This window comes from Malaclemys terrapin, chromosome 15 (genome assembly GCF_027887155.1).
Source record: "Malaclemys terrapin pileata isolate rMalTer1 chromosome 15, rMalTer1.hap1, whole genome shotgun sequence".
Classification (NCBI taxonomy): Eukaryota; Metazoa; Chordata; order Testudines; family Emydidae; genus Malaclemys; species Malaclemys terrapin.
Genome location: NC_071519.1, coordinates 4,408,124 through 4,433,803, shown reverse-complemented (window position 1 = coordinate 4,433,803; position 25,680 = coordinate 4,408,124). Strand labels below are relative to the sequence as shown.

Below are 25,680 nucleotides of genomic sequence, written 5' to 3'. Positions count from 1 at the left end.
CTTCTCGCATTTGAAACATATTTCTTGCTTTTGTAAAAATGAGCTGCTGTGTCTTTAAGTATACATGGGTCTTTAAAAACAACGAGGAGTACTTGTGGCACCTTAGAGACTAACAAATTTATTTGGGCATGAGCTTTCATGGGCTAAAACCCACTTCATCAGATGCATGGAGTGGAAAATACAGTAGGCAGAATATATACACAGAACATGAAAGGATGGGAGTTGCCTTACCAAGTGGGGGGTCAGTTCTAACAAGACAATTCAATTAAAGTGGAAGTGGGCTATTCTCAACAGTAGGATACCAAGGGAGGAAAAATCACTTTTGTAGTGGTAATCAGGGTGGCCCTTTTCAAACAGTTGACAAGAAGGTGTGAGTAACAGTAGGGGGAAATTAGTTTTTGTAGTGACCCATCCACTCCCAGTCTTTATTCAGGCCTAATTTGATGGTGTGCAGTTTGCAAATTAATTCCAGTTCTGCAGTTTTTCATTGGAGTCTGTTTTTGAAGTTTTTTTGTTGAAGAATTGCTACTTTTACGTCTGTTATTGAGTGTCCAGGGAGATTGAAGTGCTCTCCGACTGGGTTTTGAATGTTATAATTCTTGACATCTGATTTGTGTCCATTTATTCTTTTGTGTAGAGACTCTACGGTTTGGCCAATGTACATGGCAGAGGGGCATTGCTGACACATGATGGCATATATCACCTCGGTTGATGTGCAGGTGAACGAGCCCTTGATGGTGTGGCTGATGTGGTTAGGTCCTATGATGGTGTCCCTTGAATAGCTATGTGGACAAAGTTGGCAACAGGGTTTGTTGCAGGGATAGGTTCCTGGGTTCGTGTTTTTTGTTGTGTGGTGTGTAGTTGCTGGTGAGTATTTGCTTCAGGTTGGGGGGCTGTCTGTAAGCGAGGATTGGATTGTCTCCCAAGGTCTGTGAGAGTGAGGGATCATCCTTCAGGATAGGTTGTAGATCCTTGTTGATGCGCTGGAGAGGTTTTAGTTGGGGGCTGAAGGTGACGGCTAGTGGCGTTCTGTTACTTTCTTTGTTGGGCCTGTCCTGTAGTAGGTGACTTCTGGGTACCCTTCTGGTTCTGTCAATCTCTTTCTTCACTTCAGCAGGTAGGTATTGTAGTTTTAAGAATGCTTGATACAGTTTCTGTAGGTGTTTGTCTCGGTCTGAGGGATTGGCGCAAATGCGGTTGTATCTTAGAGCTTGGATCGTGTGATGTGCTCTGGATGAAAGCTGGAGGCATGTAGGTAAGTATAGCGGTCAGTAGGTTTCCGGTATTGGGTGGTGTTTGTGACCATCGCTTATTTGCACTGTAGTGTCCAGGAAGTGGATCTCTTGTGTGGACTGGTCCAGGCTGAGGATGATGGTGTGGCGGAAATTGTTGAAATCCTGGTGGAATTCCTCAAGGGCTTCTTTTCCATGGGTCCAGATGATGATGATGTCATCCATGTAGTGCAAGTAGAGTAGGGGCGTTAGGGGACGAGAGCTGAGGAAGCATTGTTCTAAGTCAGCCATAAAAATGTTGGCACACCACTTTAATTGAATTGTCTCGTTAGCACTGACCCCCCACTTGGTAAGGCAACTCCCGTCTTTTCATGTGTATATATACTTGCCTAATGTATTTTCCACCACATGCATCTGATGAAGTGGGTTTTAGACCACGAAAGCTTATGCCCAAATAAATGTAGTCTCTAAGGTGCCACAAGGACTCCTCATTGTTTTTGCTGATACAGACTAACATGGCTACCACTCTGAAATGTGTCTTTAAGTATACATTGCATTCTGACACTGATCTTGGCCACCTCGATCTCTTTGTCTTAATGATCAAATGACATACAAAACAGGACAAAAAAACCAAAAGGGGTTTAATTTTCCTTTACACTAAACCCCCTTTACACCATTTTGGTGGTGGTACAATGCTTTGAAGTGGGTGCAGGTGTAATTTACTCCCACTTAAAGTCCCCAATATACTGCCAGAGCAGTGTGAAGGGGTCATAGCATAAATGGGGATAAAGCCCAGGAATTTCATTGACAAACTAGATGCTGTGTCTGAGCTGAGCTTCCCCGGAGAAGTAAGTTTGAAATTAAAACCGGAAGGGCCGTGTGATTCATGTCTAGTTTGTGATTCATGCTAACAGCCAGATCCATTTCTACAGTACTCCTGCCTAGGCGGTTATTTCCCACTATGTATTTGTGCAACTGATTATTCCTTCCTAAGTGTAGTATTCTGCATTTGTCCTTACTGAATTTCATTGCATTTATTGCAGACCATTTTACCAGTTTGTCAAGATCATTTTGAATTCTAATCCTGTCTTCTAAAGTGCTTGCAACCCCTCCCAGCGTGGTATCATCTGCAGATTTATAAGTGTATTCTCCATGACATTATACAAATCATTTAGTAAGATATTGAGTAGACCTGGACAGATTCCTGTGGGACCCCACTTAATCTCCCCTTCCAGTTTGACTGTGAAGCGTTGATAATGGCTCTTTGAGTATGCTTTTCCAACCAGTTATGCACCCACCTTACAGTAGGTTCTTCTAAGCGATAGTTCCCTAGTTTGTTTGAGCAGGTCATGTGAGATGGTATCAAAAGCTATCATTAGACTACAGGAACGCAATCCAAGACAGGTCTTGCAGGTACAGACAACAGGAACCCCTCAGTCAGGTCCATCTTGGGGGACCCCAGGGAGGCCAGAGCCCTGTCTGGGCTCCCCTCCATTTTCCCAGCCAGCTCCAAACTGAGACTCTCCACTCCTCCTCCTCTGGGCTTTGTCCCTTTCCCGGGCCGGGAGGTCACCTGATTCCTTTGTTCTCCAACACCTTTAGCTATCACCTTGCAGGGGGGGAAGGGCCCAGGCCATCAGTTGCCAGGAGACAGAGTGTCGGCCATTTATGTACACTGGCCCTCCGCTCTGCAACAATCACACCCCCTTATCCCACCACCTAGAGACTTAAGAAATGCATAGGGGAAACTGAGGCACCCCTACAGTATTCAGAGGAAACATTAAGAACAGTCCCACTTTGTCACATCTGTCCCCCCTTCAAGACTGAACTGAGCGAGGTCACTTTAGCCAGTGACCTGGGGAAGTTTGATCCCACCAACGTTCCCATGGATGTCCCATCATCTCTCCCATTCTTTGGTGGGAGTTACACCAGGCCCTTCCAGTTTTATACCCTTCCTTGGGTCGGGTGTGCTTGATGGCACTTGCTGGTGGCATGTGGGAAGGTTTAAGCGGCCCGTGCCCTTTTTCCAAAACCCTTGGGGTTCAAACTGAGATCGGGTCTTCTCCCAGCGCTCCAGTTTGGAGGGCTGTGATTTGAGCTCTCTTGGTTAAGAACCCCCATCTTGACCTTGGCCACCCTCTGACCATGTGTCTCTGTCACCCCCCGCTCGGCATCAGCCCCTTTCATTGGATGCAGCCACGTCAGGGCAGAGGGGTTAGTATACACTGCAAAGCACAGCCGAAATAGGTACGGCTGCAGCTTTTTACGGGCCTGCCCCATGGCCAGGCATTTCTTCTTTATGGCCATGTAGTTCTGCTCCCAGGGCAGCAGCTTCTTGCTTGGGCACCCAATGGGGTGTCTCTCCCCCTTAGCATCGACCTGCATCAGCACCACGGCTCAGCCCTGCATCTGAGGCATCGGTGAACCTTATAAAGGGCTTGGCACTGTCTGGGTTTATCAGATTTACCAGGCCCTGGATTAGAGCCTCCTTCAGCGCACAGAGAGCCCTCTGGCACTGCTCAGTCCAGACCACCACGTCTGGCTTCCCCTTCTTACATAGCTCAGTGATGGGAGTAGCTAGGGAGCTAAAGTGGGGTATGAACCCGCGTAGCACCCTGCCATCCCGATAAAGGCCTGGACCTGTTTCTTGGTCTGGAGAACGGGCCAATCTCTGATCCTCTTCACCAGCCCGTTGAACTGAGGGTGATATGCAGAGGTCCAGGGACAGACCCCCACATTTCTCCCACAAGCCGGGCTGACACGAAATTTGACCCCTGGTCTGTAAGGACCTCACTGGGGACCCCTTCTTTGCTGAAGATGGTCAGCAGCATGTCTGTCTCAGCGGAGGGCAGATCCCCCACCCCTGGGTAGCGGGATGCATTTCTTCCCCAACCGGATCGCCTTGCTATATCCAGAGCCCCCCATCCCTGCCATAGAATCACTTCCATGGCTGGCAGCCATCCTGCCCTGCCTGTGTCCCCCCCGCACTCAGCTGGGGTCTCTTCTCCCCCCTGGTTCAGCGCTGTCCTTGCTGTCCCAGTGGGGGCAGGCAGCGAGCTCTCTGCTCTGGTCAGAGCCAGCGTGAGCCCCCACAGTCCCAGGGGTCTGGTTAGAGACAGGCAGGTATCCTAAGCCTAGCAGTTCCTCCCCCCTGCCAGCCAGGTCATTTGCATTTTCACTGACCATTTCCGTCTCAGCCGATTGGTTCCCGGGATTCAAATTCAAACCCTCGGCCGTTACAGGAGCAGGGCCTGGATCCTGTCCCAAAGAGACACCCTCCCCAACAGGGTCTCACAGCTGATATCCTGGAGAACCCCAACGACCAGCCAGCCAAACACCTCCTGTGTCTGCACAGGAATCTGGGCCATAGGCAGGGCAATGGGCTTCATGGGGCCTTCACGCAGGTCACACAGCCCCTCAGCATCTGCGGCTGCACCACCCGGGGCCTGACAACAGTTCCCTCTGTCCCAGGGTTTCGCCATCCCAGGAATGTCTCCCCATTGACCACCACCTTCTGCTCCCACTGGGAATCCGAGGGGCCTGAGCCCAGGAGACTCCACACAGACATATAGGTTGGGGTCAGGAGTGGGAGCCTGTCCACTACCCCACCCATCTGGCTGACGGCGTCTATGGCCTTGGGACCCAGCAAGGGAGCTAGACACTGGGCTTTTCTGCAGCATCTCCCTGGTTCAAATCACCAGCCTGCTCGAAGGCAGTGTGGTGGGCAACCACATCCCCCCACCCTTAACCAGGGGCAGCAATTTAGTATCGAGGTTCCCTGCGGAACTGGCACCCCGGGGTCTATCTCCACTCACCCCTGAGAAGTCCCCTATGCCTCTCCGCTCCACCACCACCAGTCCATGCTGCTGCTGCGTCTCCTGCAGCTTTTTCTCAGGCTCTCATTGTCTCTCACAGTCCTCTTGCTCTCTCGGACTCAGCTCCAATCCCATCTGTCTCTGATCCCCTGATGGGGAACCCAATCATGAAGACCCCCATCTAGTCGGGGACAGGCGTTTTGGGGATGCCTGGCTACTGGTCCAGCTGCTCCCAGATCCTCCTCCATCTGGGTCAGGAATCTGCTCCTTAGAGCAGTCATCATCCTCCAGTTGCACGATTAACTGTGCTTTGGTGAACTTTCCAATGTGCAACTCTCTCTTTTTGCACAGGGTTACAATGTCCTTAAGGAGATGTGATAGGCCATCACTTCACTGTTCCCAAGTTGTTGTGGCCTCACAGGCCTGTGTGTTCTCAGCTCCCCACGGTTTCCAGGGAGAACCCCTAGTGTGCCAACCCTTGTCAAGGTCACCCCCTCTCTGCCAGGGTCAAGCTGCAGACTCCTCCGCCCCGGGACCACTTGCTGCAATCCCCAGGGGACCCTGTTACTGCAAAAGTCCTTCTTGCTGGTCACACACTCCCAGGGGTTAATCGCCCCCTGAAACCATCTCTCTCTGAGCCTTCAGCACACCTGGTCCTCGTTATCCCCCCTTCGTTTTACTGCTCTCCAGTCACTTACTGCAGGAAGTGCTATCCACGGGGTGCAGTACATCCCACCGCTACCACCAGTTGTCACAGAGTTTGGGGGAGACAAGGCCCTGCACCCCCGGCTTCCTGCGATTCACCGTGACTCTCAGCCAGCCAGTAAAGCAGAAGGTTTATTTAGATGATAGGAACACAGTCCAAGACAGGTCTTGCAGGTACAGACAACAGGAACCCCTCAGTCAGGTCCAATACCGGATTTACAATGGTGCCACTGGTGCCGGACCCACAGTTGAAAGGGGTCCTGGACCACTCTTCTCCACCCCCGCTCTCTCCTGTGGGGTCAGAGAAGATTTGGGGGGTGCCCCCCAATTTTTTTTTACACTACAGTGGAGTCACATTTTACATGGGGGTTAGGTTCTAAAGTCACCATGTAAGAGGAAAATTGCGCATAGTGAAAAGTACCATAAAGTACAGTATACACAGTATACACTAGAACAGGGGTCCTCAACCTACGGCACACGTGCCAAAGATGGCACACGAGCCAATTTTTTTTAATGACAGGCTGTGGGTCCTGGCTGCCGCTGAGCCTGCTGCCGACCTGGGGTTCTGTTCACACAGCCGGCAGCGGGCTGAGCAGGCCCGTCAGTGGGCCGGCTCCTGCCAGCCGGGGTCCCGGCCGCCAGCCCTGCTCAGCCTCCTGCCGGCCTGGGTGAATGTCAGGAGGCGGAGCGGAGTCGCCAGCTGGGACCCCGGCTGGCAGCTGAATGAAGGGAACCCCAGGCCAGCAGCAGGATCAGCAGCAGCCGGGACCCGCAGCCTGCCATTAAAAAAAAAAAAATCAGCTCACGTGCCACCTTTGGCACACGTGCCGTAGGTTGAGGACCCCTGTTCTAGTGTAGACAGTGTATACTATGTATGCTGTGTGTACTGTAATTTATGGTAATTTTCACTATACGTGATTTTCCTCTTACGCGCTGACCTCAGAACCTAACCCCCGCGTAAGATGTGACTCCACTGTGTTCATTTTGAAAATTTATAATAAGCAATGCTCCCGGGAGGGGGGGGCGCTCAAGGTGGAAGTTTTGCCTAGGGTGCAAAACATCCTTGCACCAGCCCTGGATACTGTGTCAGCTGATCCCCACAGTCTCCAACCTACCTGGGCAGTACAGCAGACATGGCCCTGCCCACTAGCTCCTCTCCACTCCCTAGCCCCCCACCACTTGCCTCCCCTTAAAGCTTAGCCCTCTTACTTTTAAAAATGATTGCTTGCCCCTCTCCACCACTCAGGCTTTTCTGGCAGCCCTGTTGCCAGGGATCCAGTTTTAGACTGGAAACGCCAGTAGAAAATGGGACCTGAGTGTCCGGTTAGCAGTGCTGACTGGAAACTAAATGTCTGGTTATAGGACCACATTAGCCTCCGCTCCTCCCACTCCCAACACCCACCCCAGAGGGCTGGAAGAGAACCTGTCCTGCTGCTGTGGGAGGAGGGGCAGCTCAGTGCAGAGAGAGACAAAGAGAATGGGCTAGAACCAGGTAGGTGCCTGCTCTATGTTGGCAGGGGCAGGGGGGATCCAGTTTACCCCCCCCAGTCCTGCTGCGCTTGCAGTTTACCCCTGACCCCTCCCTTGCTCCAGATGGAAAGCAGGAAACCGTCCATGCATCAGACGTACGTGGCGAAGTGGTCCAGGTTTGCCAGGTGGGCGAGGGAGCGGGGAGTATCCCCCTCCGGCACATCTCCAGTTTATCCTGGACTACCTCTTATCCCTTAGGGCCCAGGGACTGGCACCTGCCTCGGTCAGGGTGCACCTGGTGGCCATATCGGCCTTTCACCCGCCGGTGCAAGGCCTCTCGGTCTTCTCCCACTCAATGACCTCCCGTTTCCTGAAGGGCCTTGACTGTTCGTTCCCGTACGCTAGGCCCCCGTGCCGCAATGGGACCTCAACCTGGTCTTGTCCCATCTCACGGGCCCCCTCTTTGAACCCCTGGCCACGTGTTCCTGGTCGCACCTCTCGTGGAAGGTGGCCTTCCTCGTGGCGATCACGTCGGCCCGACGTGTCTCGGAGCTCAGGGCCTTGACCTCAGAACCCCCCTGTACAGTTTTCCATAGAGAAAAAGTCCAGCTCTGCCCACACCCGGCGTCCCTCCTGAAGGTGGTCTCCACCTTCCATATGGAGCAGAGCATCTTCCTCCCCTTGCTCTGTCCCAAGCCCCACTCCTCTAACGAGGAATGCCGCCTCCACACGCTCGATGTGCGTAGGGCGTTGGCTTTTTATCTGGATCAGACTAAGCCGTTCCGGAAATCCTCTCAACTCTTTATTGCCTCGGCCAAGCGGGCTAAGGGGCAGCCTATCTCCACCCAGCGGCTTTCCCGCTGGATCACCTCGTGCATACGCACGTGCTATGATCTGGCAGGGATTCCCCCGCCACCGATTGTCAAGGCACACTCTACGAGGGCTCAGGCCTCATCAGCTGCCTACATCATCCATGTCCCCATCCAGGACATTTGTAGGGCGGCCACGTGGGCCTCAGTTCACACATTTACTTCGCATTACGCGATCGTCTCCCAGTCTAGGGATGACGCCGGGTTCGGCAGGGCGGTACTTCGTCCTGAACCTTCGTGAACTCCTACCCACCTCCAGCAGATATTGCTTGGAATCACCTACTGTGGAATACCCATGAGCAAGCACTCGAAGAAGAAAGGACCGTTACCTGTTCCGTAACTGGCGTTCTTCGAGATGTGTTGCTCCTGTCTATTCCACACCCCACCCTCCTTCCCCTCTGTCCGAGTTGTTCGGCAAGAAGGAACCAAGGGTGGGGGGAGCCCATGGCTCCCCTTATAGCGCAATATACAGGCACCACTCCAGGGGCCGCCGCGGTGCTCCCCCAGTACGGGTACTGCTAAGGGAAAAACTTCCAGCACCGGTGCACATGGCGAGCACGCACACCTACTGTGGAATAGACAGGAGCAACACATCTCAAAGAATGCCAGCTACGGAACAGGTAACTGTCCTTTTTACAGATGGGGAAACTGAGGACCAAAGATGTGATGTAATTTGTCCATGTTTGCACAGAGAATAATAGGGCCAAACTGGGAACTGAATCCAAATTTTCTGAGTCAGAGCTAGGCCCTTAACCACAAGCCAAGTATTGTCAATTGCATGGCAGAGGCTTCAATGGGAAGTTGCAGAATCTCCTTCATTGGAGGATTTTAAGAAGAGGTTATACAAACACCTGTCCGGGATGGCCTAGGGATACTTGGTCCTGACAGGACACTGGGTTTGATGGCCGTTCTTATGTAACATTGCTAATGGGTAGGTGTGGGGGGAAGGCATCTGTGTGTTTAAGGGGAGAAAGGCTGGAGAACTAACAGTGGGGCTCAGAGAGAGTCCCCCACAGATTGGAGAGATCTCCTGCTGCCCACCATCACCCAGCTGTGGGAAGAACAATTTAGAATTGCTGGGGAAGCCACCTTTAAAAACACAAGTGTAACATGATAAAATTATATTTTAAAAAGATCAAACCCTCCTGAAACCTAGGGTCACAATCACTGGAATGATTTTGTCCTGATATTGTACCGGCTGCAGCCACAAAACGAGTCGAATTACAGTTCAAGTTCGGAGTCAGGGCACACAGAAGAATCTCTGGAGGCTTTTTATTCCTTAGGTTCTGCCGCCTTATGCTGCTTCCATTCCATTTCAATCCTGCTCCAATATTTATCATTGTGCAAAGCAACGTTAGGCCCTTAAGCTGGGAGAGACCAGAGCAGAGGCTGCATTCATTTAACCTACCAAAAAACAAACAAGCAGAAATGTAGCTTCGGACCAATGTACTCTCCAGGTTCCTCCAGCCCAACCTTCTGCTGATGCACCTCAGCCCTACAGTGTTTGAAGCTTGCATTGCTTAAATTCTATGACTGAGGGATTTCAGCTTCCCTTTGTCCAGAGGAAACCTTCACCCCACTCCCAACCAGGTTCTCCTCCATGGGACCACTGTCTTTTTTTTTTTTTTTTTTTTTTGGTCTTTTCTCTCTATCTAGGACAAGCCTCTATATAAATCCATGGGACACCCACATCTTGAATACTGCATGCAGATGTGGTTGCTCCATCTCAAAAAAGATGTATTGGAATTGGAAAAGGTTCAGAAAAGGGCAACAAAAAAGATGAGGGGTATGGAACGGCTTCCATATGAGGAGAGATTAATTAGACTGGGACTTTGCAGCTTGGAAAAGAGACCACTAGAGGTCTATAAAAGCATGACTGGTGTGGAGAAAGTAGATAAGGAAGTGTTATTTACTCCTGATGACACAAGAATTAGGGGTCACCAAATGAAATGAATAGGCAGCAGGTTTAAAACAAACCAAAGGAAGTATTTCTTCACACAACCTGTGGAACTCCTTGCCAGAGGATGTTGTAAAGGCCTAACAGCAGCATGGGGGACACATTCCCTGCTCTGAGGGCCAGTTGTGTGCTCCTGGAGGTTGCTGGTTCATAGGGGTCACTTTGCAGCAGGGCCAGATTCTGTGTGTGGGGCAGAGAGAATGCATGCCCTGGACTCAGGGTGCAGAGATACACTCAGCCCTCTCCCCTGCATTGGGTGGGGGGTGCTGCAATCCCCTGCTGGAAGGTCATGGTGGTGGAGGGCGCTGTGAGCAGCTCAACACCTGACCCTGGTGGTAGAAGTGGTGTGGGGAGCTCCAGGTGTTTCTAGGATCTAGTAGTTCCACCTGCCTGTAAAGTCCAGCTTTCCCCAGCACATTCACTGCAATGCAGTTGGGTCACTGTTTCCATGGCTGACAGCAAAGAATCGCTCCCGGTTTCCCTTCTATCTGTAGCATGATTAGCCTGTGTCGGTGGTTAATGAGGTGGATCTAGTTGTAGAGGGAGGGGGAGGTGCTGATAGGGAGACTGCCAACCACCATTTTTCCCCTGGGGGAGCTCCAGCCACACGGCAGAAGGAGAAATAACAAGAGTTAAAGCAGCCCGAACCCCCCGAGTCTGGATCAATGTCACAAGTTCCCAGTGTCTCCATGGAAGACAATTTATGATATTGGGCACAGCGGTTCAAGGTCCTTTTTTCCCCTCAACATGGAGTGAACTCAGCTCTTTCCCCATCCCAGAGGCATTCCATGAAATGACAGTAGCAGCATAAAGCAGCCGGGGAGTGACTGGATGTGCCCAGGCCCTCTCGGTTCGTCCTTTGTTTCTGTTGCAGAAGAGAAAGGTTCCATGGAATTTAACACTTTGCTTTGCTGTTCCTGTGTCTGTGCAAAGCAAATGTGCTTGTGTGTGAAAGAGAGGTGGGAAATGGCCCCTCTACACAGCTGGAATTTAAAAATTCTCTTCCATGGAGACATTGGGAACTTGTGACCTTAATCCAGACTCGGGGGGGTCGCACTCCTTTAACACGTGGTAAAAACATGAACTTGATTCCAGGAAGGGAGAGAGGAGAAGCCTGAAATTGCCTCATTTGCTGTTGCCAGTGGGAGCCAGGGGACAGTGGGAAACTGGAGACATCCCAGGGCTGGGATGAAAGGGGAATGTTGCATGGACTTTTGTCATAACTGTAAAGGGAAGGGTAACAACCCTCCTGTATACAATACTATAAAATCCCTCCTGGCCAGAGGCACCAAAATCCTTTTACCTGTAAAGGGTTAAGAAGCTCAGGTAACCTGGCTGAAACCTGACCCAAAGGACCAATAAGGGGACAAGATACTTTCAAATCTGGGGGGGGGGGGGGAAGAAAGGCTTTTGTTTGTGCTCTTTGTTTTTGGTGGTGTTCACTCGTGGGACTAAGAGGGACCAGACATCAATCCATGTTCTCCAAATCTTTCTGAACAAGCCTCTCACGTTTCAAACTTGTAAGTAACAGCCAGGCAACGTGTATTAGTTTATCTTTGTTTTCTCAACTTGTGAATGTTCCCTTTGCTATAGGGAGGTTTATCCCTGTTTTGTTGTAACTTTGAAACCAAGGCTAGAGGGGGTTCCTCTGGGCTCTTTGAATCTGATTACCCTGTAAAAGTTATTTTCCATCCTGATTTTACAGAGATGATTTTTACCCTTCCTTTTTAATAAAATCCTTCTGTTAAGAACCTGACTGATTTTTCCATTGTCCAAAGACCCAGGGGTTTGGGTCTTTGATCACTTTGTAACCAATTGGTTAGGAGATTATTCTCAAGCCTCCCCAGGAAAGGGGGTGTAAGGGCTTGGAGGGATATTTTGGGGAAAGAGGAACTCCAAGTGGTCCTTTCCCTGTTTCTTGTTAAATCACTTGGTGGTGGCAGCGTACCAGGTTTTAACCTAAGCTGGTAGAAATAAGCTTAGGGGGCTTTCTTGCGGGTCCCCACATCTGTACCCTAGAGTTCAGAGTGGGGAAAGACCCTGAAAACTTTATCATACAGGCCCCAGCCTGCCTCTCAGAGCCCACAGGAGACAGTCTAGAGAAAGGCGAGTCATTTCTCAGCTGCATTCTCAGGAGAAGCCGGTAGCTGTCCTTGACCAGACACCCAGGAGAGCAACCACAGCAGTTCTGCAGAGAACTCTGGCTGCCAGGAGGAGAGTGAGTGCTGGGGGGGCTCTGCAGTTTTACAGTGGGGCCAGACCAGTGAGGCTGTCTCAGGAGTCACAGGTGACTTTGCCAGTGGGTCGGTTCTAGGTCCCATGTTGGGGGGTCACTAGGGACTACAGGATCTGAGGCTGGATAAAATGGAACTGCACAAAAAATCTCCCCCTTTGCTCCAGCTAAAGGCCCTACTTTGGCCTCTCCCCCTTTCATGAAAATCTCCGTCTCTACCCCAGCTCTCAGAAACCCCCCTCTCTCCCATGGGTATTTTCACGGTTTCTTCCTTTTCTCACGGTGTCGTACAAATATTTTTGCCATGGAAATGATCAAGTACATTTAAAATGAGAAAAACAATCAAACACCATCCCTAAATTCACTTCACATCAGGCCCAGGACTTGCACCCCGCAGTTCTTGGGGCTGTGGGCAGAACTGAGCTGCACTGACTGGCAGCAGCGAGGGGGAACGGTTGGGACTGAGCTGTCTGGGGAATATTTTAATCCTTATCTATTTTTCGGAGGATTAAATCAATGCAGCTTCCACTCCTCTGTCTCTCCCCAGGAAATAACGTTTCTGCGCGAAGTACCCAAAACTTTTAACAATAAGAAGTGAAATGAAACGACCACATGATGGTGCCAGAACCTAAGGAATGAGAAGCCCTGTGCTTCTTCAGTGTGCATTGTGCTGAAAAGGGAGGTGTTTTCTCTTTGACTCCCAGCCCCCCTCGCTCTAACACATTAGCCTAGGCCCCACTCCCCCCCCACACAATGAGGAATAGAACCCAGGAGTCCTGGCTCCCAGCCCCTCCTGCTCTAACCCACTAGTCCCCACCCCTACCCCCCAACCAGGAATAAAGCCCAGGAATTCTGACTCGCAGCCTCCACCCCTGAGCTCTAACCACTGGTCCCCACTGTCCTCACATTAGCAGGTTTAGAACCTAGGAGTTTTGACTCTCAGCCCCCCCCCCTGCTCTAGCCCACTAGACCCCACTCCCTGTGACAAAGGAGGAGCTCAGAGACCCCTGTGCTGTCCCCTCACCTCCCTGCCTGTGCTGCACTTGAAACCCAATGGGGTTTCCTTGGGCAGTTCTGAATCTTGCTCCCAGGAAGGGTGTAATTTTAGATGCAGATTCCAAATAGTGCAATGAACCAGCCAGAAGGGGCAGCAGGTATCGGTGTAGGGGCCATTGAAATAATCATAGCAACGTACTTCAGGGAAACGTATCGGTTAAGTGTCAGTGAAAGGTCAGAATCTGATAGTGTCAGTGTCACACTAGAGGGCGCTGTGATGGTTTTAAATTTGTCATCCAAACCTAGCCACCACTTAGCACATGTTTCAACCTCTTCTTCTCTTCCTGTTGCTCATTATCAAAGGGGAGAGAGAGAATGAGCAACAGAAACAGAGACCTGTTGACTGAAGCAAACATTTCTTTGCTCCTTGCTTGGCTCTGTCAGTTATTTGAGGAACAAATTCACCCACCACCCACTGTCTCTCCAGGCTTCAATGGGCAGGAAGAGCTCAGCTGTCAGTGGGACTTGGGGAGCTCGGGACATTACTGTGAGCTGGGACCCCAGACTCACTCCCCATCCTGCTCCACCCCATCCTGTGCACCCCTGTGTGATTCCTGATGCAGCTCAAATCCCCCCAGACTTTCCCCCCCAGCTCCCTCTCCTACATTCCCCATCTGGATCTTCAATGCCCCTCACACACTTTCTAAGAACAGAAGAACGGCCATACTGGGTCAGACCAAAGGTCCATCTAGCCCAGTATCCTGTCTGCCGACAGTGGCCAATGCCAGGTGCCCCAGAGGGAAGTGATTCATCCCCTGTCGCCCATTCCCAGCTTCTGGCAAACAGAGGCTAGGGACACTTCAGAGCATGGTTTTGCATCCATGCCCATCCTGGCTAATATCCTCCATGAATTTCTCTAGTTCTTTTTTGAACCCCTCCAAAGGGAATGAACAGACAGGTTATCATCAAGTGATCCATGCCCTGTCACCCAATCCCAACTTCTGGCAAACAGAGGCTAGGGACACGATTCCTGCCTATCCTGGCTAATAGCTGCTGATGGACCTATCTTCCATGAATCTATCTAGCTCCCTTTTGAACCCCGTTATAGTATTGGCCTTCACAACACCCTCTGGCAAGGAGTTCCAGAGGTTGAGAGTGCATTGCGTGAAAAAATACTTTCTTGTTTTTATTTTAAACCTGCTACCTGTTAATTTCATTTGGTGGCCCCTTGTTCTTGAATTATGAGAAGGAGTAAATAACACTTCCTTATTTACTTTCTCCACACCAGTTATGATTTTATAGACCTCTATCATATCCCCCCTTAGTTGCCTTTTTTCCAAGCTGAAAAGTCCCAGTCTTATTAATCTCTCCTCATGCGGAAGCCGTTCTATACCCCTAATCATTTTTGTTGCCCTTTTCTGAACCTTTTCCAATTCCAATATATCTTTTTTTGAGCTGGGGTGACCACATCTGCATGCAGTATTCAAGGTGTGGGCTTACCATGGATTTATATAGAGGCAATATGATATTTTCTGTCTTCTTATCTATCCCTTTCTTGATGATTCCCAACATTCTGTTCACTTTCTTGACTGCCGCTGCACATTGAGTGGATGTTTTCAGAGAACTATCCACAGTGACTCCAAGATCTCTTTCTTGAGTGGTAACAACTAATTTAGACCCCATCATTGTGTGTATATATATAGTTATATTGTATAGTCATCTCTTTTCCAAGTTGTATAGTACATATGTATAGTTATATTGTATATATAGTTGTATATGTATAGTCGTCTCTTTTCCAAGTTGTATAGTACATATGTATAGTTATATTGTATATATAGTTGTATATGTATAGTCGTCTCTTTTCCAAGTTGTATAGTACATATGTATAGTTATATTGTATATATAGTTGTATATGTATAGTCGTCTCTTTTCCAAGTTGAAAAGTCCCAGTCTTATTAATCTCACCTCATATGGAAGCTGTTCCATGCTCCTCATCATTTTTTGTTGCCCTTCTCTGTACCTTTCCCAATTCCAATATATCTTCTTTGAGATGCGGCAACCACATCTGCATGCATATTCAAGATGTAGGTGTGTGTAGCAAGGGGGCATGTCCCAGCTGCCCTCCCCCATCTCTCCACGGTGGGCAGAGCCAGGACACCCACATGTGCCCTGACACAAGCAGAGCGGTGGGAGAGGAACCGGAAGTATAAAAGGCAATACCTCCATCTCAGTTGGAGACGAGTCACCAGAGGGGAAGGATGTCTCCCTCCTGTCCTGGGCTGGGACGTGGTGCAGTCGGGTGGCCCCGCATCCCCCTACCCCTGCCATCCCACCCCTGGGTTGGCAGCCTCCCCGACATAGGCCAAGAGACCTGTGTTTGTTGGCAGTCTGCCAGAGCCAGAACCCCCCAGCCCTGTTTGAGGGTCTGGGCATACAGACGCAGTATTGATCTGATAAATTGCTTAGGGAAGTTGTGGAATCTCCATCTCTGGAGATATTTAAGAGTAGGTTAGATAAATGTCTATCAGGGATGGTCTAGACAGTATTTGGTCCTGCCATGCGGGCAGGGGACTGGACTCGATGACCTCTCGAGGTCCCTTCCAGTCCTAGAATCTATGAATCTATGTCCTGAATACAGGCCAGAGCCTCCTGACTTTGCTGCCCTGCCCTGCCTGAGGGCCGGCGCTTATGGACACTGCTGCCCTACCCTGATTGTAGGTCAGAGGCTCTAAGTGTTTGGTGCCCCACCCTGTCAGAGGGCCAGGGCCCCCTACTCTCAGTACTGTGCTACCCCGCAGAGTTAGGGTGCTAATTTCCCCCGAATTGGGCCCTACCAGGGAACTTGTAGCAAGGGGGCGTGGCCTCCCTCCCAGATGAATGGAGGGACAGCTGCAAACGCCTTCCAGCCTACCATGGATTGATATAGAGGCAATCGGATCTTTTCTGTCTTCTTATCTATCCCTTTCCTGATGGGGTCAGCATCCTGTTATCTTCCTAGCAACCTGACCTGTCTCCCCAGGTCCATTTCCCCAGGCTCCTGAAATCATCAGATTCTCTACTGCATCTTCGTGAGCAAGAAATTCTTTTTGTTACCAGAAACTCCCCTGAGCTGCTGAGGGGTCCCTCCTCCAGTTTACACTGTTGACCTAATTTAGCAGTGAAGACAAGCCCTCACAGGGAGAGGAGCAGGCAGCTGTCTCTTTTCACAGCTGGTAGTGTGGCTGAGTGGTCTAAGGCGCTGGATTAAAGCGCCAGTCTCTTTGGAGGTGTGGGTTTGAATCCCACCACTGTCAACTCTTTAGCTACTCTGAACTTCCTGTGGATACAGAATGGAGTTTCAGTCCCTATTTCCAGGGCGTCTTACCCCTGGATCCTTTAACCCCAGACCCTCCCAATCAGTTATTTCCCTCTTGCCCTCTCCTCCACCCCCTAGCTCCCCATCTAGGCATCCCTCTAGTTTAAAATTGACAGCCAGCACCCTAGTACTGGAGCGCATTTCACATCACTAGCAAAGTCCAGCACTGGACATTATATCCTTATTGGGTTACCGATAGCTGGGCTTGAAGAGGAGTTTGACTTTTGGGGGGTAGGGAATTTTTCGGGGGGGGGGGGGGAAACAGAAAGGAAATTGTGTGAGATGGGGAGAAAAGGCCATTTCAGTTACTGCCACTACACATCTGGCATTTATTTTCACTGAAAAGGCCCTGCTCACTGCTGCTGTGGAGGGTTTAGGCCTGGGTGTCCCCCCGCCACCTCCTCTCCTCTTCTCCCGGGCCCCTTTAAAAACTTCGGTGCCTTTTAGCTGTTTAAGAAACACAGATATGAGCTGCACTTCCTGCTGTCAAGATTTTGCAGTAGCACAAATCTGCTTTGCAGCGCATGAAACTGACTTTGCAGAACCCCCCCCCCCATATCCCACCCCCCACCTCCCGTATTACTGAGCATTGTCAGTATCACTTGACCGAAGACTTTATAGGAATCGTTGGGGGATAAACCATCGGAAAAGAAAATTAATACAATTCCCTTCCCAAAACAGTCATGGGGAGATTGATATCCTGGGTGTCTGAAAATGGATGTCCCAGTACCTGGTGGCTGATAGTAGTACAGGCACCTTAGATTTCACTGTCTAGATAAGATCTCAGCTTTATATCAGTGATAGAATCGTAGGACTGGAAGGGATCGCCAGAGGTCCCCTGCACTCATGGCAGGACTAAGTATTATCTAGATATCTAGACCAGTGGTTTCCAACCTTTTTTATGCACAAGATCACTTTTTGAATTTAAGGGCAACCCAGGATCGACCCCTTCCCCAAAACCCCACCCCACTCACTCCATCTACCCCTTCCATCGCTCACTCTCCCCCACCCTCATTCACTTTCACCAGGCTGGGATTGGGGTTTGGGAGGGGGTGCGGGCTCTGGGCTGCGGCTGAGGGGTTTGCAGAGTGGGAGGGGACTCCGGGCTGAGCCTGGGGTAGGGGGTTGGGGTGAGGGGTGCAAGCTCTGGGAGGGAGTTTGAGTGCAGGAGGGGGCTCTGGGCAGCGGCAGAGTGTTGGGGTGCAGGAGGTATGGGAGAGGGTCTGGGCAGGGGGAGGGGGGTTGGGGTGCTGGCTCTGGGAGGGGGGTCAGGGCTGGGGCAGGGGGGTTCAGGGGGCAGGAGGGGTATGGGGTGCTGACTCTGGGAGGGGGGCAGGGCTGGGGCAGGGGGGTTCAGGGGGCAGGAGGATGTATGGGGTTCTGGCTCTGGGAGAGGGGTCAGGGCTGGGGCAGGGGGCTTTGGGGGCAGGAGGGGTATGGGGTGCTGGCTCTGAGAGTGGGGTCAGGGGACAGGAGGGGTATGGGGTGCTGGTTCTGGGAGGGGGGTCAGGGCTGGGGCAGCGAGGTTCAGGGTGCAGGAGGGTGTATGGGTACTGGCTCTGGGAGGGGGGTCTGGGCTGGGGCAGGGAGGTTCAGGGTGCAGGAGGGTGCTGGGGTGCTGGCTTTGGGAGGGGGCCAGGGGGTCCAGGGGGCAGAAGGTATGGGGTGCTGGCTCTGGGAGGGGGGTCTGGGCTGGGGGTTGGGGTGCAGGAGGGGGTATGGTGTGCTGGCTCCAGGAGGGGGGCAGGGCTGGGGCAGGGGGGTTCAGGGTGCAGGAGGGGGTATGGGGTGCTGGCTCTGGGAGGGGATTCAGGGCTAGGGCAGGGGGGTTCAGGGTGTAGGAGGGGGTATGGGGTGCTGGCTCTAGGAGAGGGATCAGGGCTGGGGGGTTCGGGGTGCAGGAGGGAGTATGGGGTACTGGCTTCAGGAGGCGGGGGTCAAGACTGGGGTGCGGTCTCCTTCCGGGCAGCACTTACATCAGGGGACTCCAGGTCGGCGGCACAGGGAGGCTAAGGCAGGCTCCCTGCCTGCCCTGACCCCATGCCACTCCCGGAAGGGACCAACGTGCCTCTGCGGCCCCTGGGGGGGACCAGGGGGGACCAGGGGGCATATGGCTCCGCACGCTGCCCCTCTTTGGAGGCAGCGCCCCCACAGCTCCCATTGGCTAGGAACGGGGAACTGTGGCCAATGGGAGCTGAGGGGGTGGTGCTTGCAGGCAGAAGCAGTGTGCATAGATTCCTTCCGCCCCCCCCCCCCCCCCCGCCGTCTCCCCTCAAACCGGGCCACTTCTGCGAGCAGCTGGGAGAGTCTCTAGGATCAACCAGTTAGTGACCACTAGAGTAGACTGATCTGTACTAGTTTTTCTAAAATCCAAGGTGAGATTAAATAAGAGAATATAAAATAAAAACCAAAATGACACTTTGATTTTTTGAAAAGTAAGAGGCGGTTCGGTTCACAATTGCTCCTAAAACGTTATCCTGCCGGTTAAACAGTGTAGAGTGCTGGACGTACTCTTTCTAGCCCCAGGGTACTTCATAATTTGGTAGCATTTAAATAAAATCAACTGAGTTCTACCAGTTAGTATGTTTCCTTTCATATTGTTGAAGATAAACTTAGATTTGAATGGCTATTTCATGCAGAATATAAATGTCTAAAATGCTTGGTGGTTCAACTAGTTACCCTGCATAACTATGGTACTAAGTAGAGTTCAGGGCATGATCAATGTTTGTCTGTGTAAAGAAAATTAATCCTGTATTTAGAACCTGTAAATTGTTCTCCCATGCTGCAATGATTTCAGTTAACTGAATGCCAGCCTAAGGAAGCATACAGCCAGGCAATAGGAAATCATTTATATCAGGTAGCTACAGCTGATATTATATAAAACAGCAGAAACAGGAACATGACAATGCATATAAATAACATGTCTCAGTCCTTACCCACTGTTAAGGTTTTTCTTTCTAGGTATTTACAAGCATAGCTGCCTCAACTGAAGCTGAAGCTCGAATCTTTTGGCTTGGACTGATTATCTGTCCCATTATTTGGACAGTGTTCTCTTTTAGCACTTCGTTTTCCTTGAAGTTGACAAGGCTGGTAAGCATGAGGTAACTGCATCTGAGCTGGGGGTGATAAGTACAGTGAAGGGGACAGGAGCAGAAAAACAAGTCTATTAAAAACATAGGTTTAAGTTAGATTCCCTAGGAAGTGAGAATTTAAGTTAGAAGATTTCAATGACAGCTTCAAGAAGGTGTAGAGCAGGCTTCTGTTCCCAAACTGAAGTGAATCCCTTAGGCCTGGCACAGACTGTATAATTCCTTACTCTCCACCCCCACTAGGTTCTGGTCAATCAGCCCTTTTCTCCTAAGTCAAATGTTTCTGCTGGCAGCCACCACTGCAGCTTCAGTTCAGCAAACTCCACCTATGCAATACCCCAAGCTAAAACGCTATTTGTTCCAGAGAAACCACTCTGCAGTTGGATTTCACTTTTCATAGAATCATAGAATATCAGGGTTGGAAGGACTACAGGAGGTCATCTAGTCCAACCCCCTGCTCAAAGCAGGACCAATTCCCAACTAAATCATCCCAGCCAGGGCTTTGTCAAGCCAGGCCTTAAAAACCTCCAAGGAAGGAGACTCCACCACCTCCCTAGGTAACGCATTCCAGTGTTTCACCACCCTCCTAGTGAAATAGTTTTTCCTAATATCCAACCTGGACCTCCCCCACTGCAACTTGAGACCATTGCTCCTTGTTCTGTCATCTGCCACCACTGAGAACAGCCGAGCTCCATCCTCTTTGGAACCCCCTAGGGTTACCATACATCCGGATTTTCCCGGACATGTCCGGCTTTTTGGGCTCCAAATCCCCGTCCGGGGGGAAATCCCAAAAAGCAGGACATGTCCGGGAAAATCCGGACATGCGGGGCCAGCGGTGTGGGTGCTCGGGGGCCGGGCCGGCGGTGCGGTGCCGGGCCGGGGGCTCCGGGGCCGGGCCGGCCGGGCCGGGCCGGGGGCTCAGGGACTGGGCTGGCGGTGCCGGGCCGGGGGCTCGGGGGACGGGCCGGCGGTGCCGGGCCGGGCCGGGGGCTCGGGGGACGGGCCGGCGGTGCCGGGGGCCGGGACAGCGGTACGGTGCCGAGGGCTGGGCTGGGGACCGGCGGTGCAGTGCCGGGGGCCGGGGGTGCTCGGCCGGGGGCCCGGGGGCCCGGGGGCCGGGCCGGGGACCGGCAGTGCTGGGCGGGCCGGGGGTGCTCGGCCGGGCCCGGGGCCGGCACCCCAGGGCCCGAGCCGACCCAGGCTGGAAACGCCGGGGGGGCCAGCCTGGGCCGCGCCTCCTCCCCCCACACACCTCCTTACCTGCTTCAGGCTTCCCGCGAATCAAATGTTCGCAGGAAGCAGGGGAGGGGGCGGAGACTTTGGGGAAGGGGCGGAGTTGGGGCGGGGGGCGGGGCTGGGGCCCCGTGGAGTGTCCTCCTTTTGGAGGCACAAAATATGGTAACCCTAGAACCCCCCCTCAGGTAGCTGAAAGCAGCTATCAAATCCCCCCTCATTTTTCTCTTCTGGAGACTAAACAATCCCAGTTCCCTCAGCTTCTCCTCATAAGTCATGTGCTCTAGACCCCTAATAATTTTTGTTGCCCTCCGCTTGACTCTTTCCAATATTTCCACATCCTTCTTGTATTGTGTGGCCCAAAACTGGACACAGTACTCCAGATGAGGCCTCACCAATGTTGCATAGAGGGGAACAATCACGCCCCTCGATCTGCTGGCAATGCCCCTACTTATACAGCCCAGAATGCCATTAGCCTTCTTGGCAACAAGAACACACTGTTGACTCATATCCAGCTTCTCGTCCACTGTGACCCCTAGGTCCTTTTCTGCAGAACTGCTACCTAGCCATTCGGTCCCTAGTCTGTAGCAGTGCATAGGATTCTTCCGTCCTAAGTGCAGGACTCTGCACTTGTCCTTGTTGAACCTCATCAGGTTTCTTTCGGCCCAATCTTCTAATTTGTCTAGGTCCCTCTGTATCCGATCCCTACCCTCTAGTGTATCTACCACGCCTCCTAGTTTAGTGTCATCTGCAAACTTGCTGAGAGTGCAGTCCACACCATCCTCCAGATCATTAATAAAGATATTAAACAAAACCGGCCCCAGGACCGACCCTTGGGGCACTCTGCTTGAAACCGGCTGCCAACTAGACATGGAGCCATTGATCACTACCCGTTGAGCCCGACGATCTAGCCAGCTTTCTATCCACCTTACAGTCCATTCATCCAGCCCATACTTCTTTAACTTGGCGGCAAGAATACTGTGGGAGACCGTATCAAAAGCTTTGCTAAAGCCAAGGAATAACACATCCACTGCTTTCCCCTCATCCACAGAGCCAGTTATCTCATCATAGAAGGCAATTAGGTTAGTCAGGCACGACTTCCCCTTCGTGAATCCATGCTGACTGTTCCTGATCACTTTCCTCTCCTCTAAGTGTTTCATAATTGATTCCTTGAGGACCTGCTCCATGATTTTTCCAGGGACTGAGGTGAGGCCGACTGGCCTATAGTTCCTCCTTTTTCCCTTTTTTAAAGATGGGTACTACATTAGCCTTTTTCCAGTCATTCGGGACCTCCCCCAATCGCCATGAGTTTTCAAAGATGATGGCCAATGGCTCTGCAATCACATCCGCCAACTCCTTTAGCATCCTCGGATGCAGCGCATCCGGCCCCATGGATTTGTGCTCATCCAGTTTTTCTAAATAGTCCTGGACCACTTCTTTCTCCACGGAGGGCTGGTCACCTCCTCCCCATACTGTGCTGCCCAGTCCAGCAGTCTGGGAGCTGACCTTGTTTGTGAAGACAGAGGCAAAAAAAGCATTGAGTACATTAGCTTTTTCCACATCCTCTGTCACTAGGTTGCCTCCCTCATTCAGTAAGGGACCCACACTTTCCTTGACTTTCTTCTTGTTGCTAACATACCTGAAGAAACCCTTCTTGTTACTCTTAACATCTCTTGCTAGCTGCAACTCCAAGTGCGATTTGGCCTTCCTGAGTTCACTCTTGCACGCCTGAGCGATATTTTTATACTCCTCCCTGGTCATTTGTCCAATCTTCCACTTCTTGTAAGCTTCTTTATTGCGTTTAAGGTCAGCAAGGATTTCACTGTTAAGCCAAGCTGGTCGCCTGCCATATTTACTATTCTTTCTACACATCGGGATGGTTTGTTCCTGCAACCACAATAAGGATTCTTTAAAATACAGCCAGCTCTCCTGGACCCCTTTGCCCTTCATGTTATTCTCCCAGGGGATCCTGCATGTCTTCTTGGGACTTGGATAATATTTGTACTAACATCCTTTCACCACCCAGCCTCCTGGTCTCCATGGCTTGCACCAGACCACTCTGTCACACTGCATCATTTAATGTTTTGGCAGGCCTTCCTGGAAATAAGCAGTTGCTGCTTATTGTCAATACCACCATACTGACCTTTCTAGGGCTGTTATGTAACAAGTTATATAGCAGGACTCATACGTGCTTGCCGCCGCTTCCCGCAGCTCCCATTGGCCACTGGGAGCAAACTGCGGCCACTGGGAGCTGCCGGGGGCCATGCCTGCAAACTGTCAACATCAGCAAAACGTCTTGCGCCCCGCAATCAGTTTGAAATGAGGCCTTTTAAACTTCAGTTACAGTTACTGGTTCCAAAATAAGATCGTTTTCTAGAAAATGTCTGAGAAGTACTTTGCACTTCTCTATCTAGCTGTCTAATGAACATCAGAAAATTAATATTGGTAGTACTGTCTTCCAAAGACAGTACTACCAATAATAGTGTTCTTCAGTTCATTAGACAACTAGATAGAGAAGTGCAAAGTACTATACTTAGGAAGGAAAAATCAAATTCACAGCTACGCCCTACGGAATAACTGCCTAGGCCGTAGCACTGGTGAGAAGGATCTGGGTGTCGCAGGTTGAATATGAAATGACCATTAATATTCTGGGGTGCGTTAACAGGAGTGTCATATAAGACACAGGAGGCAATTGCCCCCACTCTGTTTGGCACTGGTGAGGCCTCAGCTGGAGTACTGGGTCCAGTACTGGGCGCCACACATTAGGAAAGACTTGGACCTATCACCATTTCAGAACCAAATAAGCACCATTTTTTCCATGCATTGTGGGGAAAGTAACCAGGTAACTTTTCTAAATTGTTTAGAAAACCTGACCCTTGAGGAATTGTTAAAAAAACTGGGCATGTTTAGTCTGGAGAGAAGACAACAGATGGGGGGGAACCTGTTATGTCTTCAGATTTGTCAAGGGCTGTTATAAAGAGGACAGTGATCAATTGTTCTCCATGTCCACTGAATGCAGGACAAGAAATAATGGGCTTAATCTGCAGCAAGGGAGATTTAGGTTAGATATTAGGAAAAAAACTTCGATTATAGGGATAGTTAAGCTCTGGACAAGGCTGCCAAGAGGTCGGGAAGCCCCATTGTTGGAGATTTTTAAGAACAGGTTAGACAAGCATCTGTCAGGGATGGTCTACATCTGGTTCGTTCAGTCTCAGCACAGGGGGCTGGACTTGATAAACTCTCCCTCCAGCCTGCCTACATTGCTAGGATTCTGAAAGCTGACCTATTAGAAAATGTTTACCAAATAGTCGTGCTACTAAAATGATGCTGTTGACATCACTAGGCCTCACCCTAAGTAACTCAGGAGAGTGGAAGGCCACAAAGTGTCAATGAAGCCTTCCTGCACTAGGCCTAAGTGAACCAAACTCTATCCTTCCATGTTTAAACTCTAATCAACCTCAAAAGCCAGGTGCAATTGGAATATGTAAGCAACCAGTTATCTGTGTGCAACCCCCTGCTCAAGCGGTAATAATGAGGCCTGCATGTTTCTGGCTGAAGGGAAAAAGGACAAGATAACGGTTTAAAGAAGTTACTAACAAGCTAGGCTTATAGCTGCCAAGAATGATTTAACTGCTTAAATGTAATCGTTATTTGCTTAGTAACTATTACCAGGGACAGGAGGGGTAGAGGGAGGAATGGGGGGGGGGGAGAAAGGGAGGGCTAGAGCGGAAAGTGGGGGGGGTGAGGCTTAACTGCAAAATGTATAAAAGAAGAAAAACTGTTCCTGTTAGTGTGCTTGATCTGAGACGTGCCTGTCTCCTAGCACCGCTTTGGGATCCCAAATAAACTTTGTTTGCTTCTCCCCCTGGTGGTTTATTGGCGCGAAGCACACCGGGCAACGAACCCACTGTTGCTTTGCCTCGGGCACTCTGTGCTGGCAACAATGCTTTCTGCAGAGGTTAGCACATCTTCTAAACAGTACTCTTAAGTCTTTCATAAACGTGCAAATTACTATAGACCCTCCTTTGTAGGTAAAGGGGCAGTGCCATTCAAGGGTAAATTCAATTAAAGGTCTTGTAAATAGCTGGTAGTAAGAATTTGGCTGTGAATGTCTTAAAATGAAGGGAACATGACTGGATATAGATTTAAAGTTACTCTTTGGAGTCAGACTGATGTCTTATAGTTTGGCACAAAGCACTGACAAAATGGGTCCAGCTGGAAGGAGTGAGACCAGAGCTGGGAGGAGGAGGAGGGGAAATGATGTCCATCCTCAAAATGTTAAATGAGACTTCCCAAAATAAGGCGAATCTGTCAGTGGTAGGAAGGGATGTTACTGGTTATTTAAACTTCCTAAAATGCAAGTTTTAATTTATTTTAAAGTAATTTCTTTTGCTCTTACATTAAGCAGAATTATTTTGTCCATACTAAGCTGTTGATTGTCTATAGCCTCATAGAGAGACAAGTTGGCTGAGGTAATACCTTTTATTGGGCCAACTTCTGCAGGCTCTTGTGATAGCAGCTGAAGGGAGATTCTAGCTAACTTATATGGCTACATCCACTGTAAATTAGGAGGGGGGAAAAGCATCAGCAAGTTAACTTCAAGGTTTTTGTCACCACAGATGTTTCACAGGGATGTATTAAGGTTAGTTATTCTCAATAGCTGCATCATGTATGTTTTCCACAGCAGCTTTTTTAGGAATTGGGCATTATGCTGATTTACACTTTG

General features: G+C 50.5%; 1 non-coding gene across 1 annotated transcript; it reads left to right on the top strand.

Moving 5' to 3' along the window:
• The first annotated feature begins 16,488 nt into the window (after positions 1–16,488).
• On the top strand, positions 16,489–16,570 carry TRNAF-AAA (transfer RNA phenylalanine (anticodon AAA)). The gene has a single exon. It is a non-coding gene; the product is annotated as a tRNA-Phe (tRNA).
• The last annotated feature ends 9,110 nt before the right edge of the window (positions 16,571–25,680 follow it).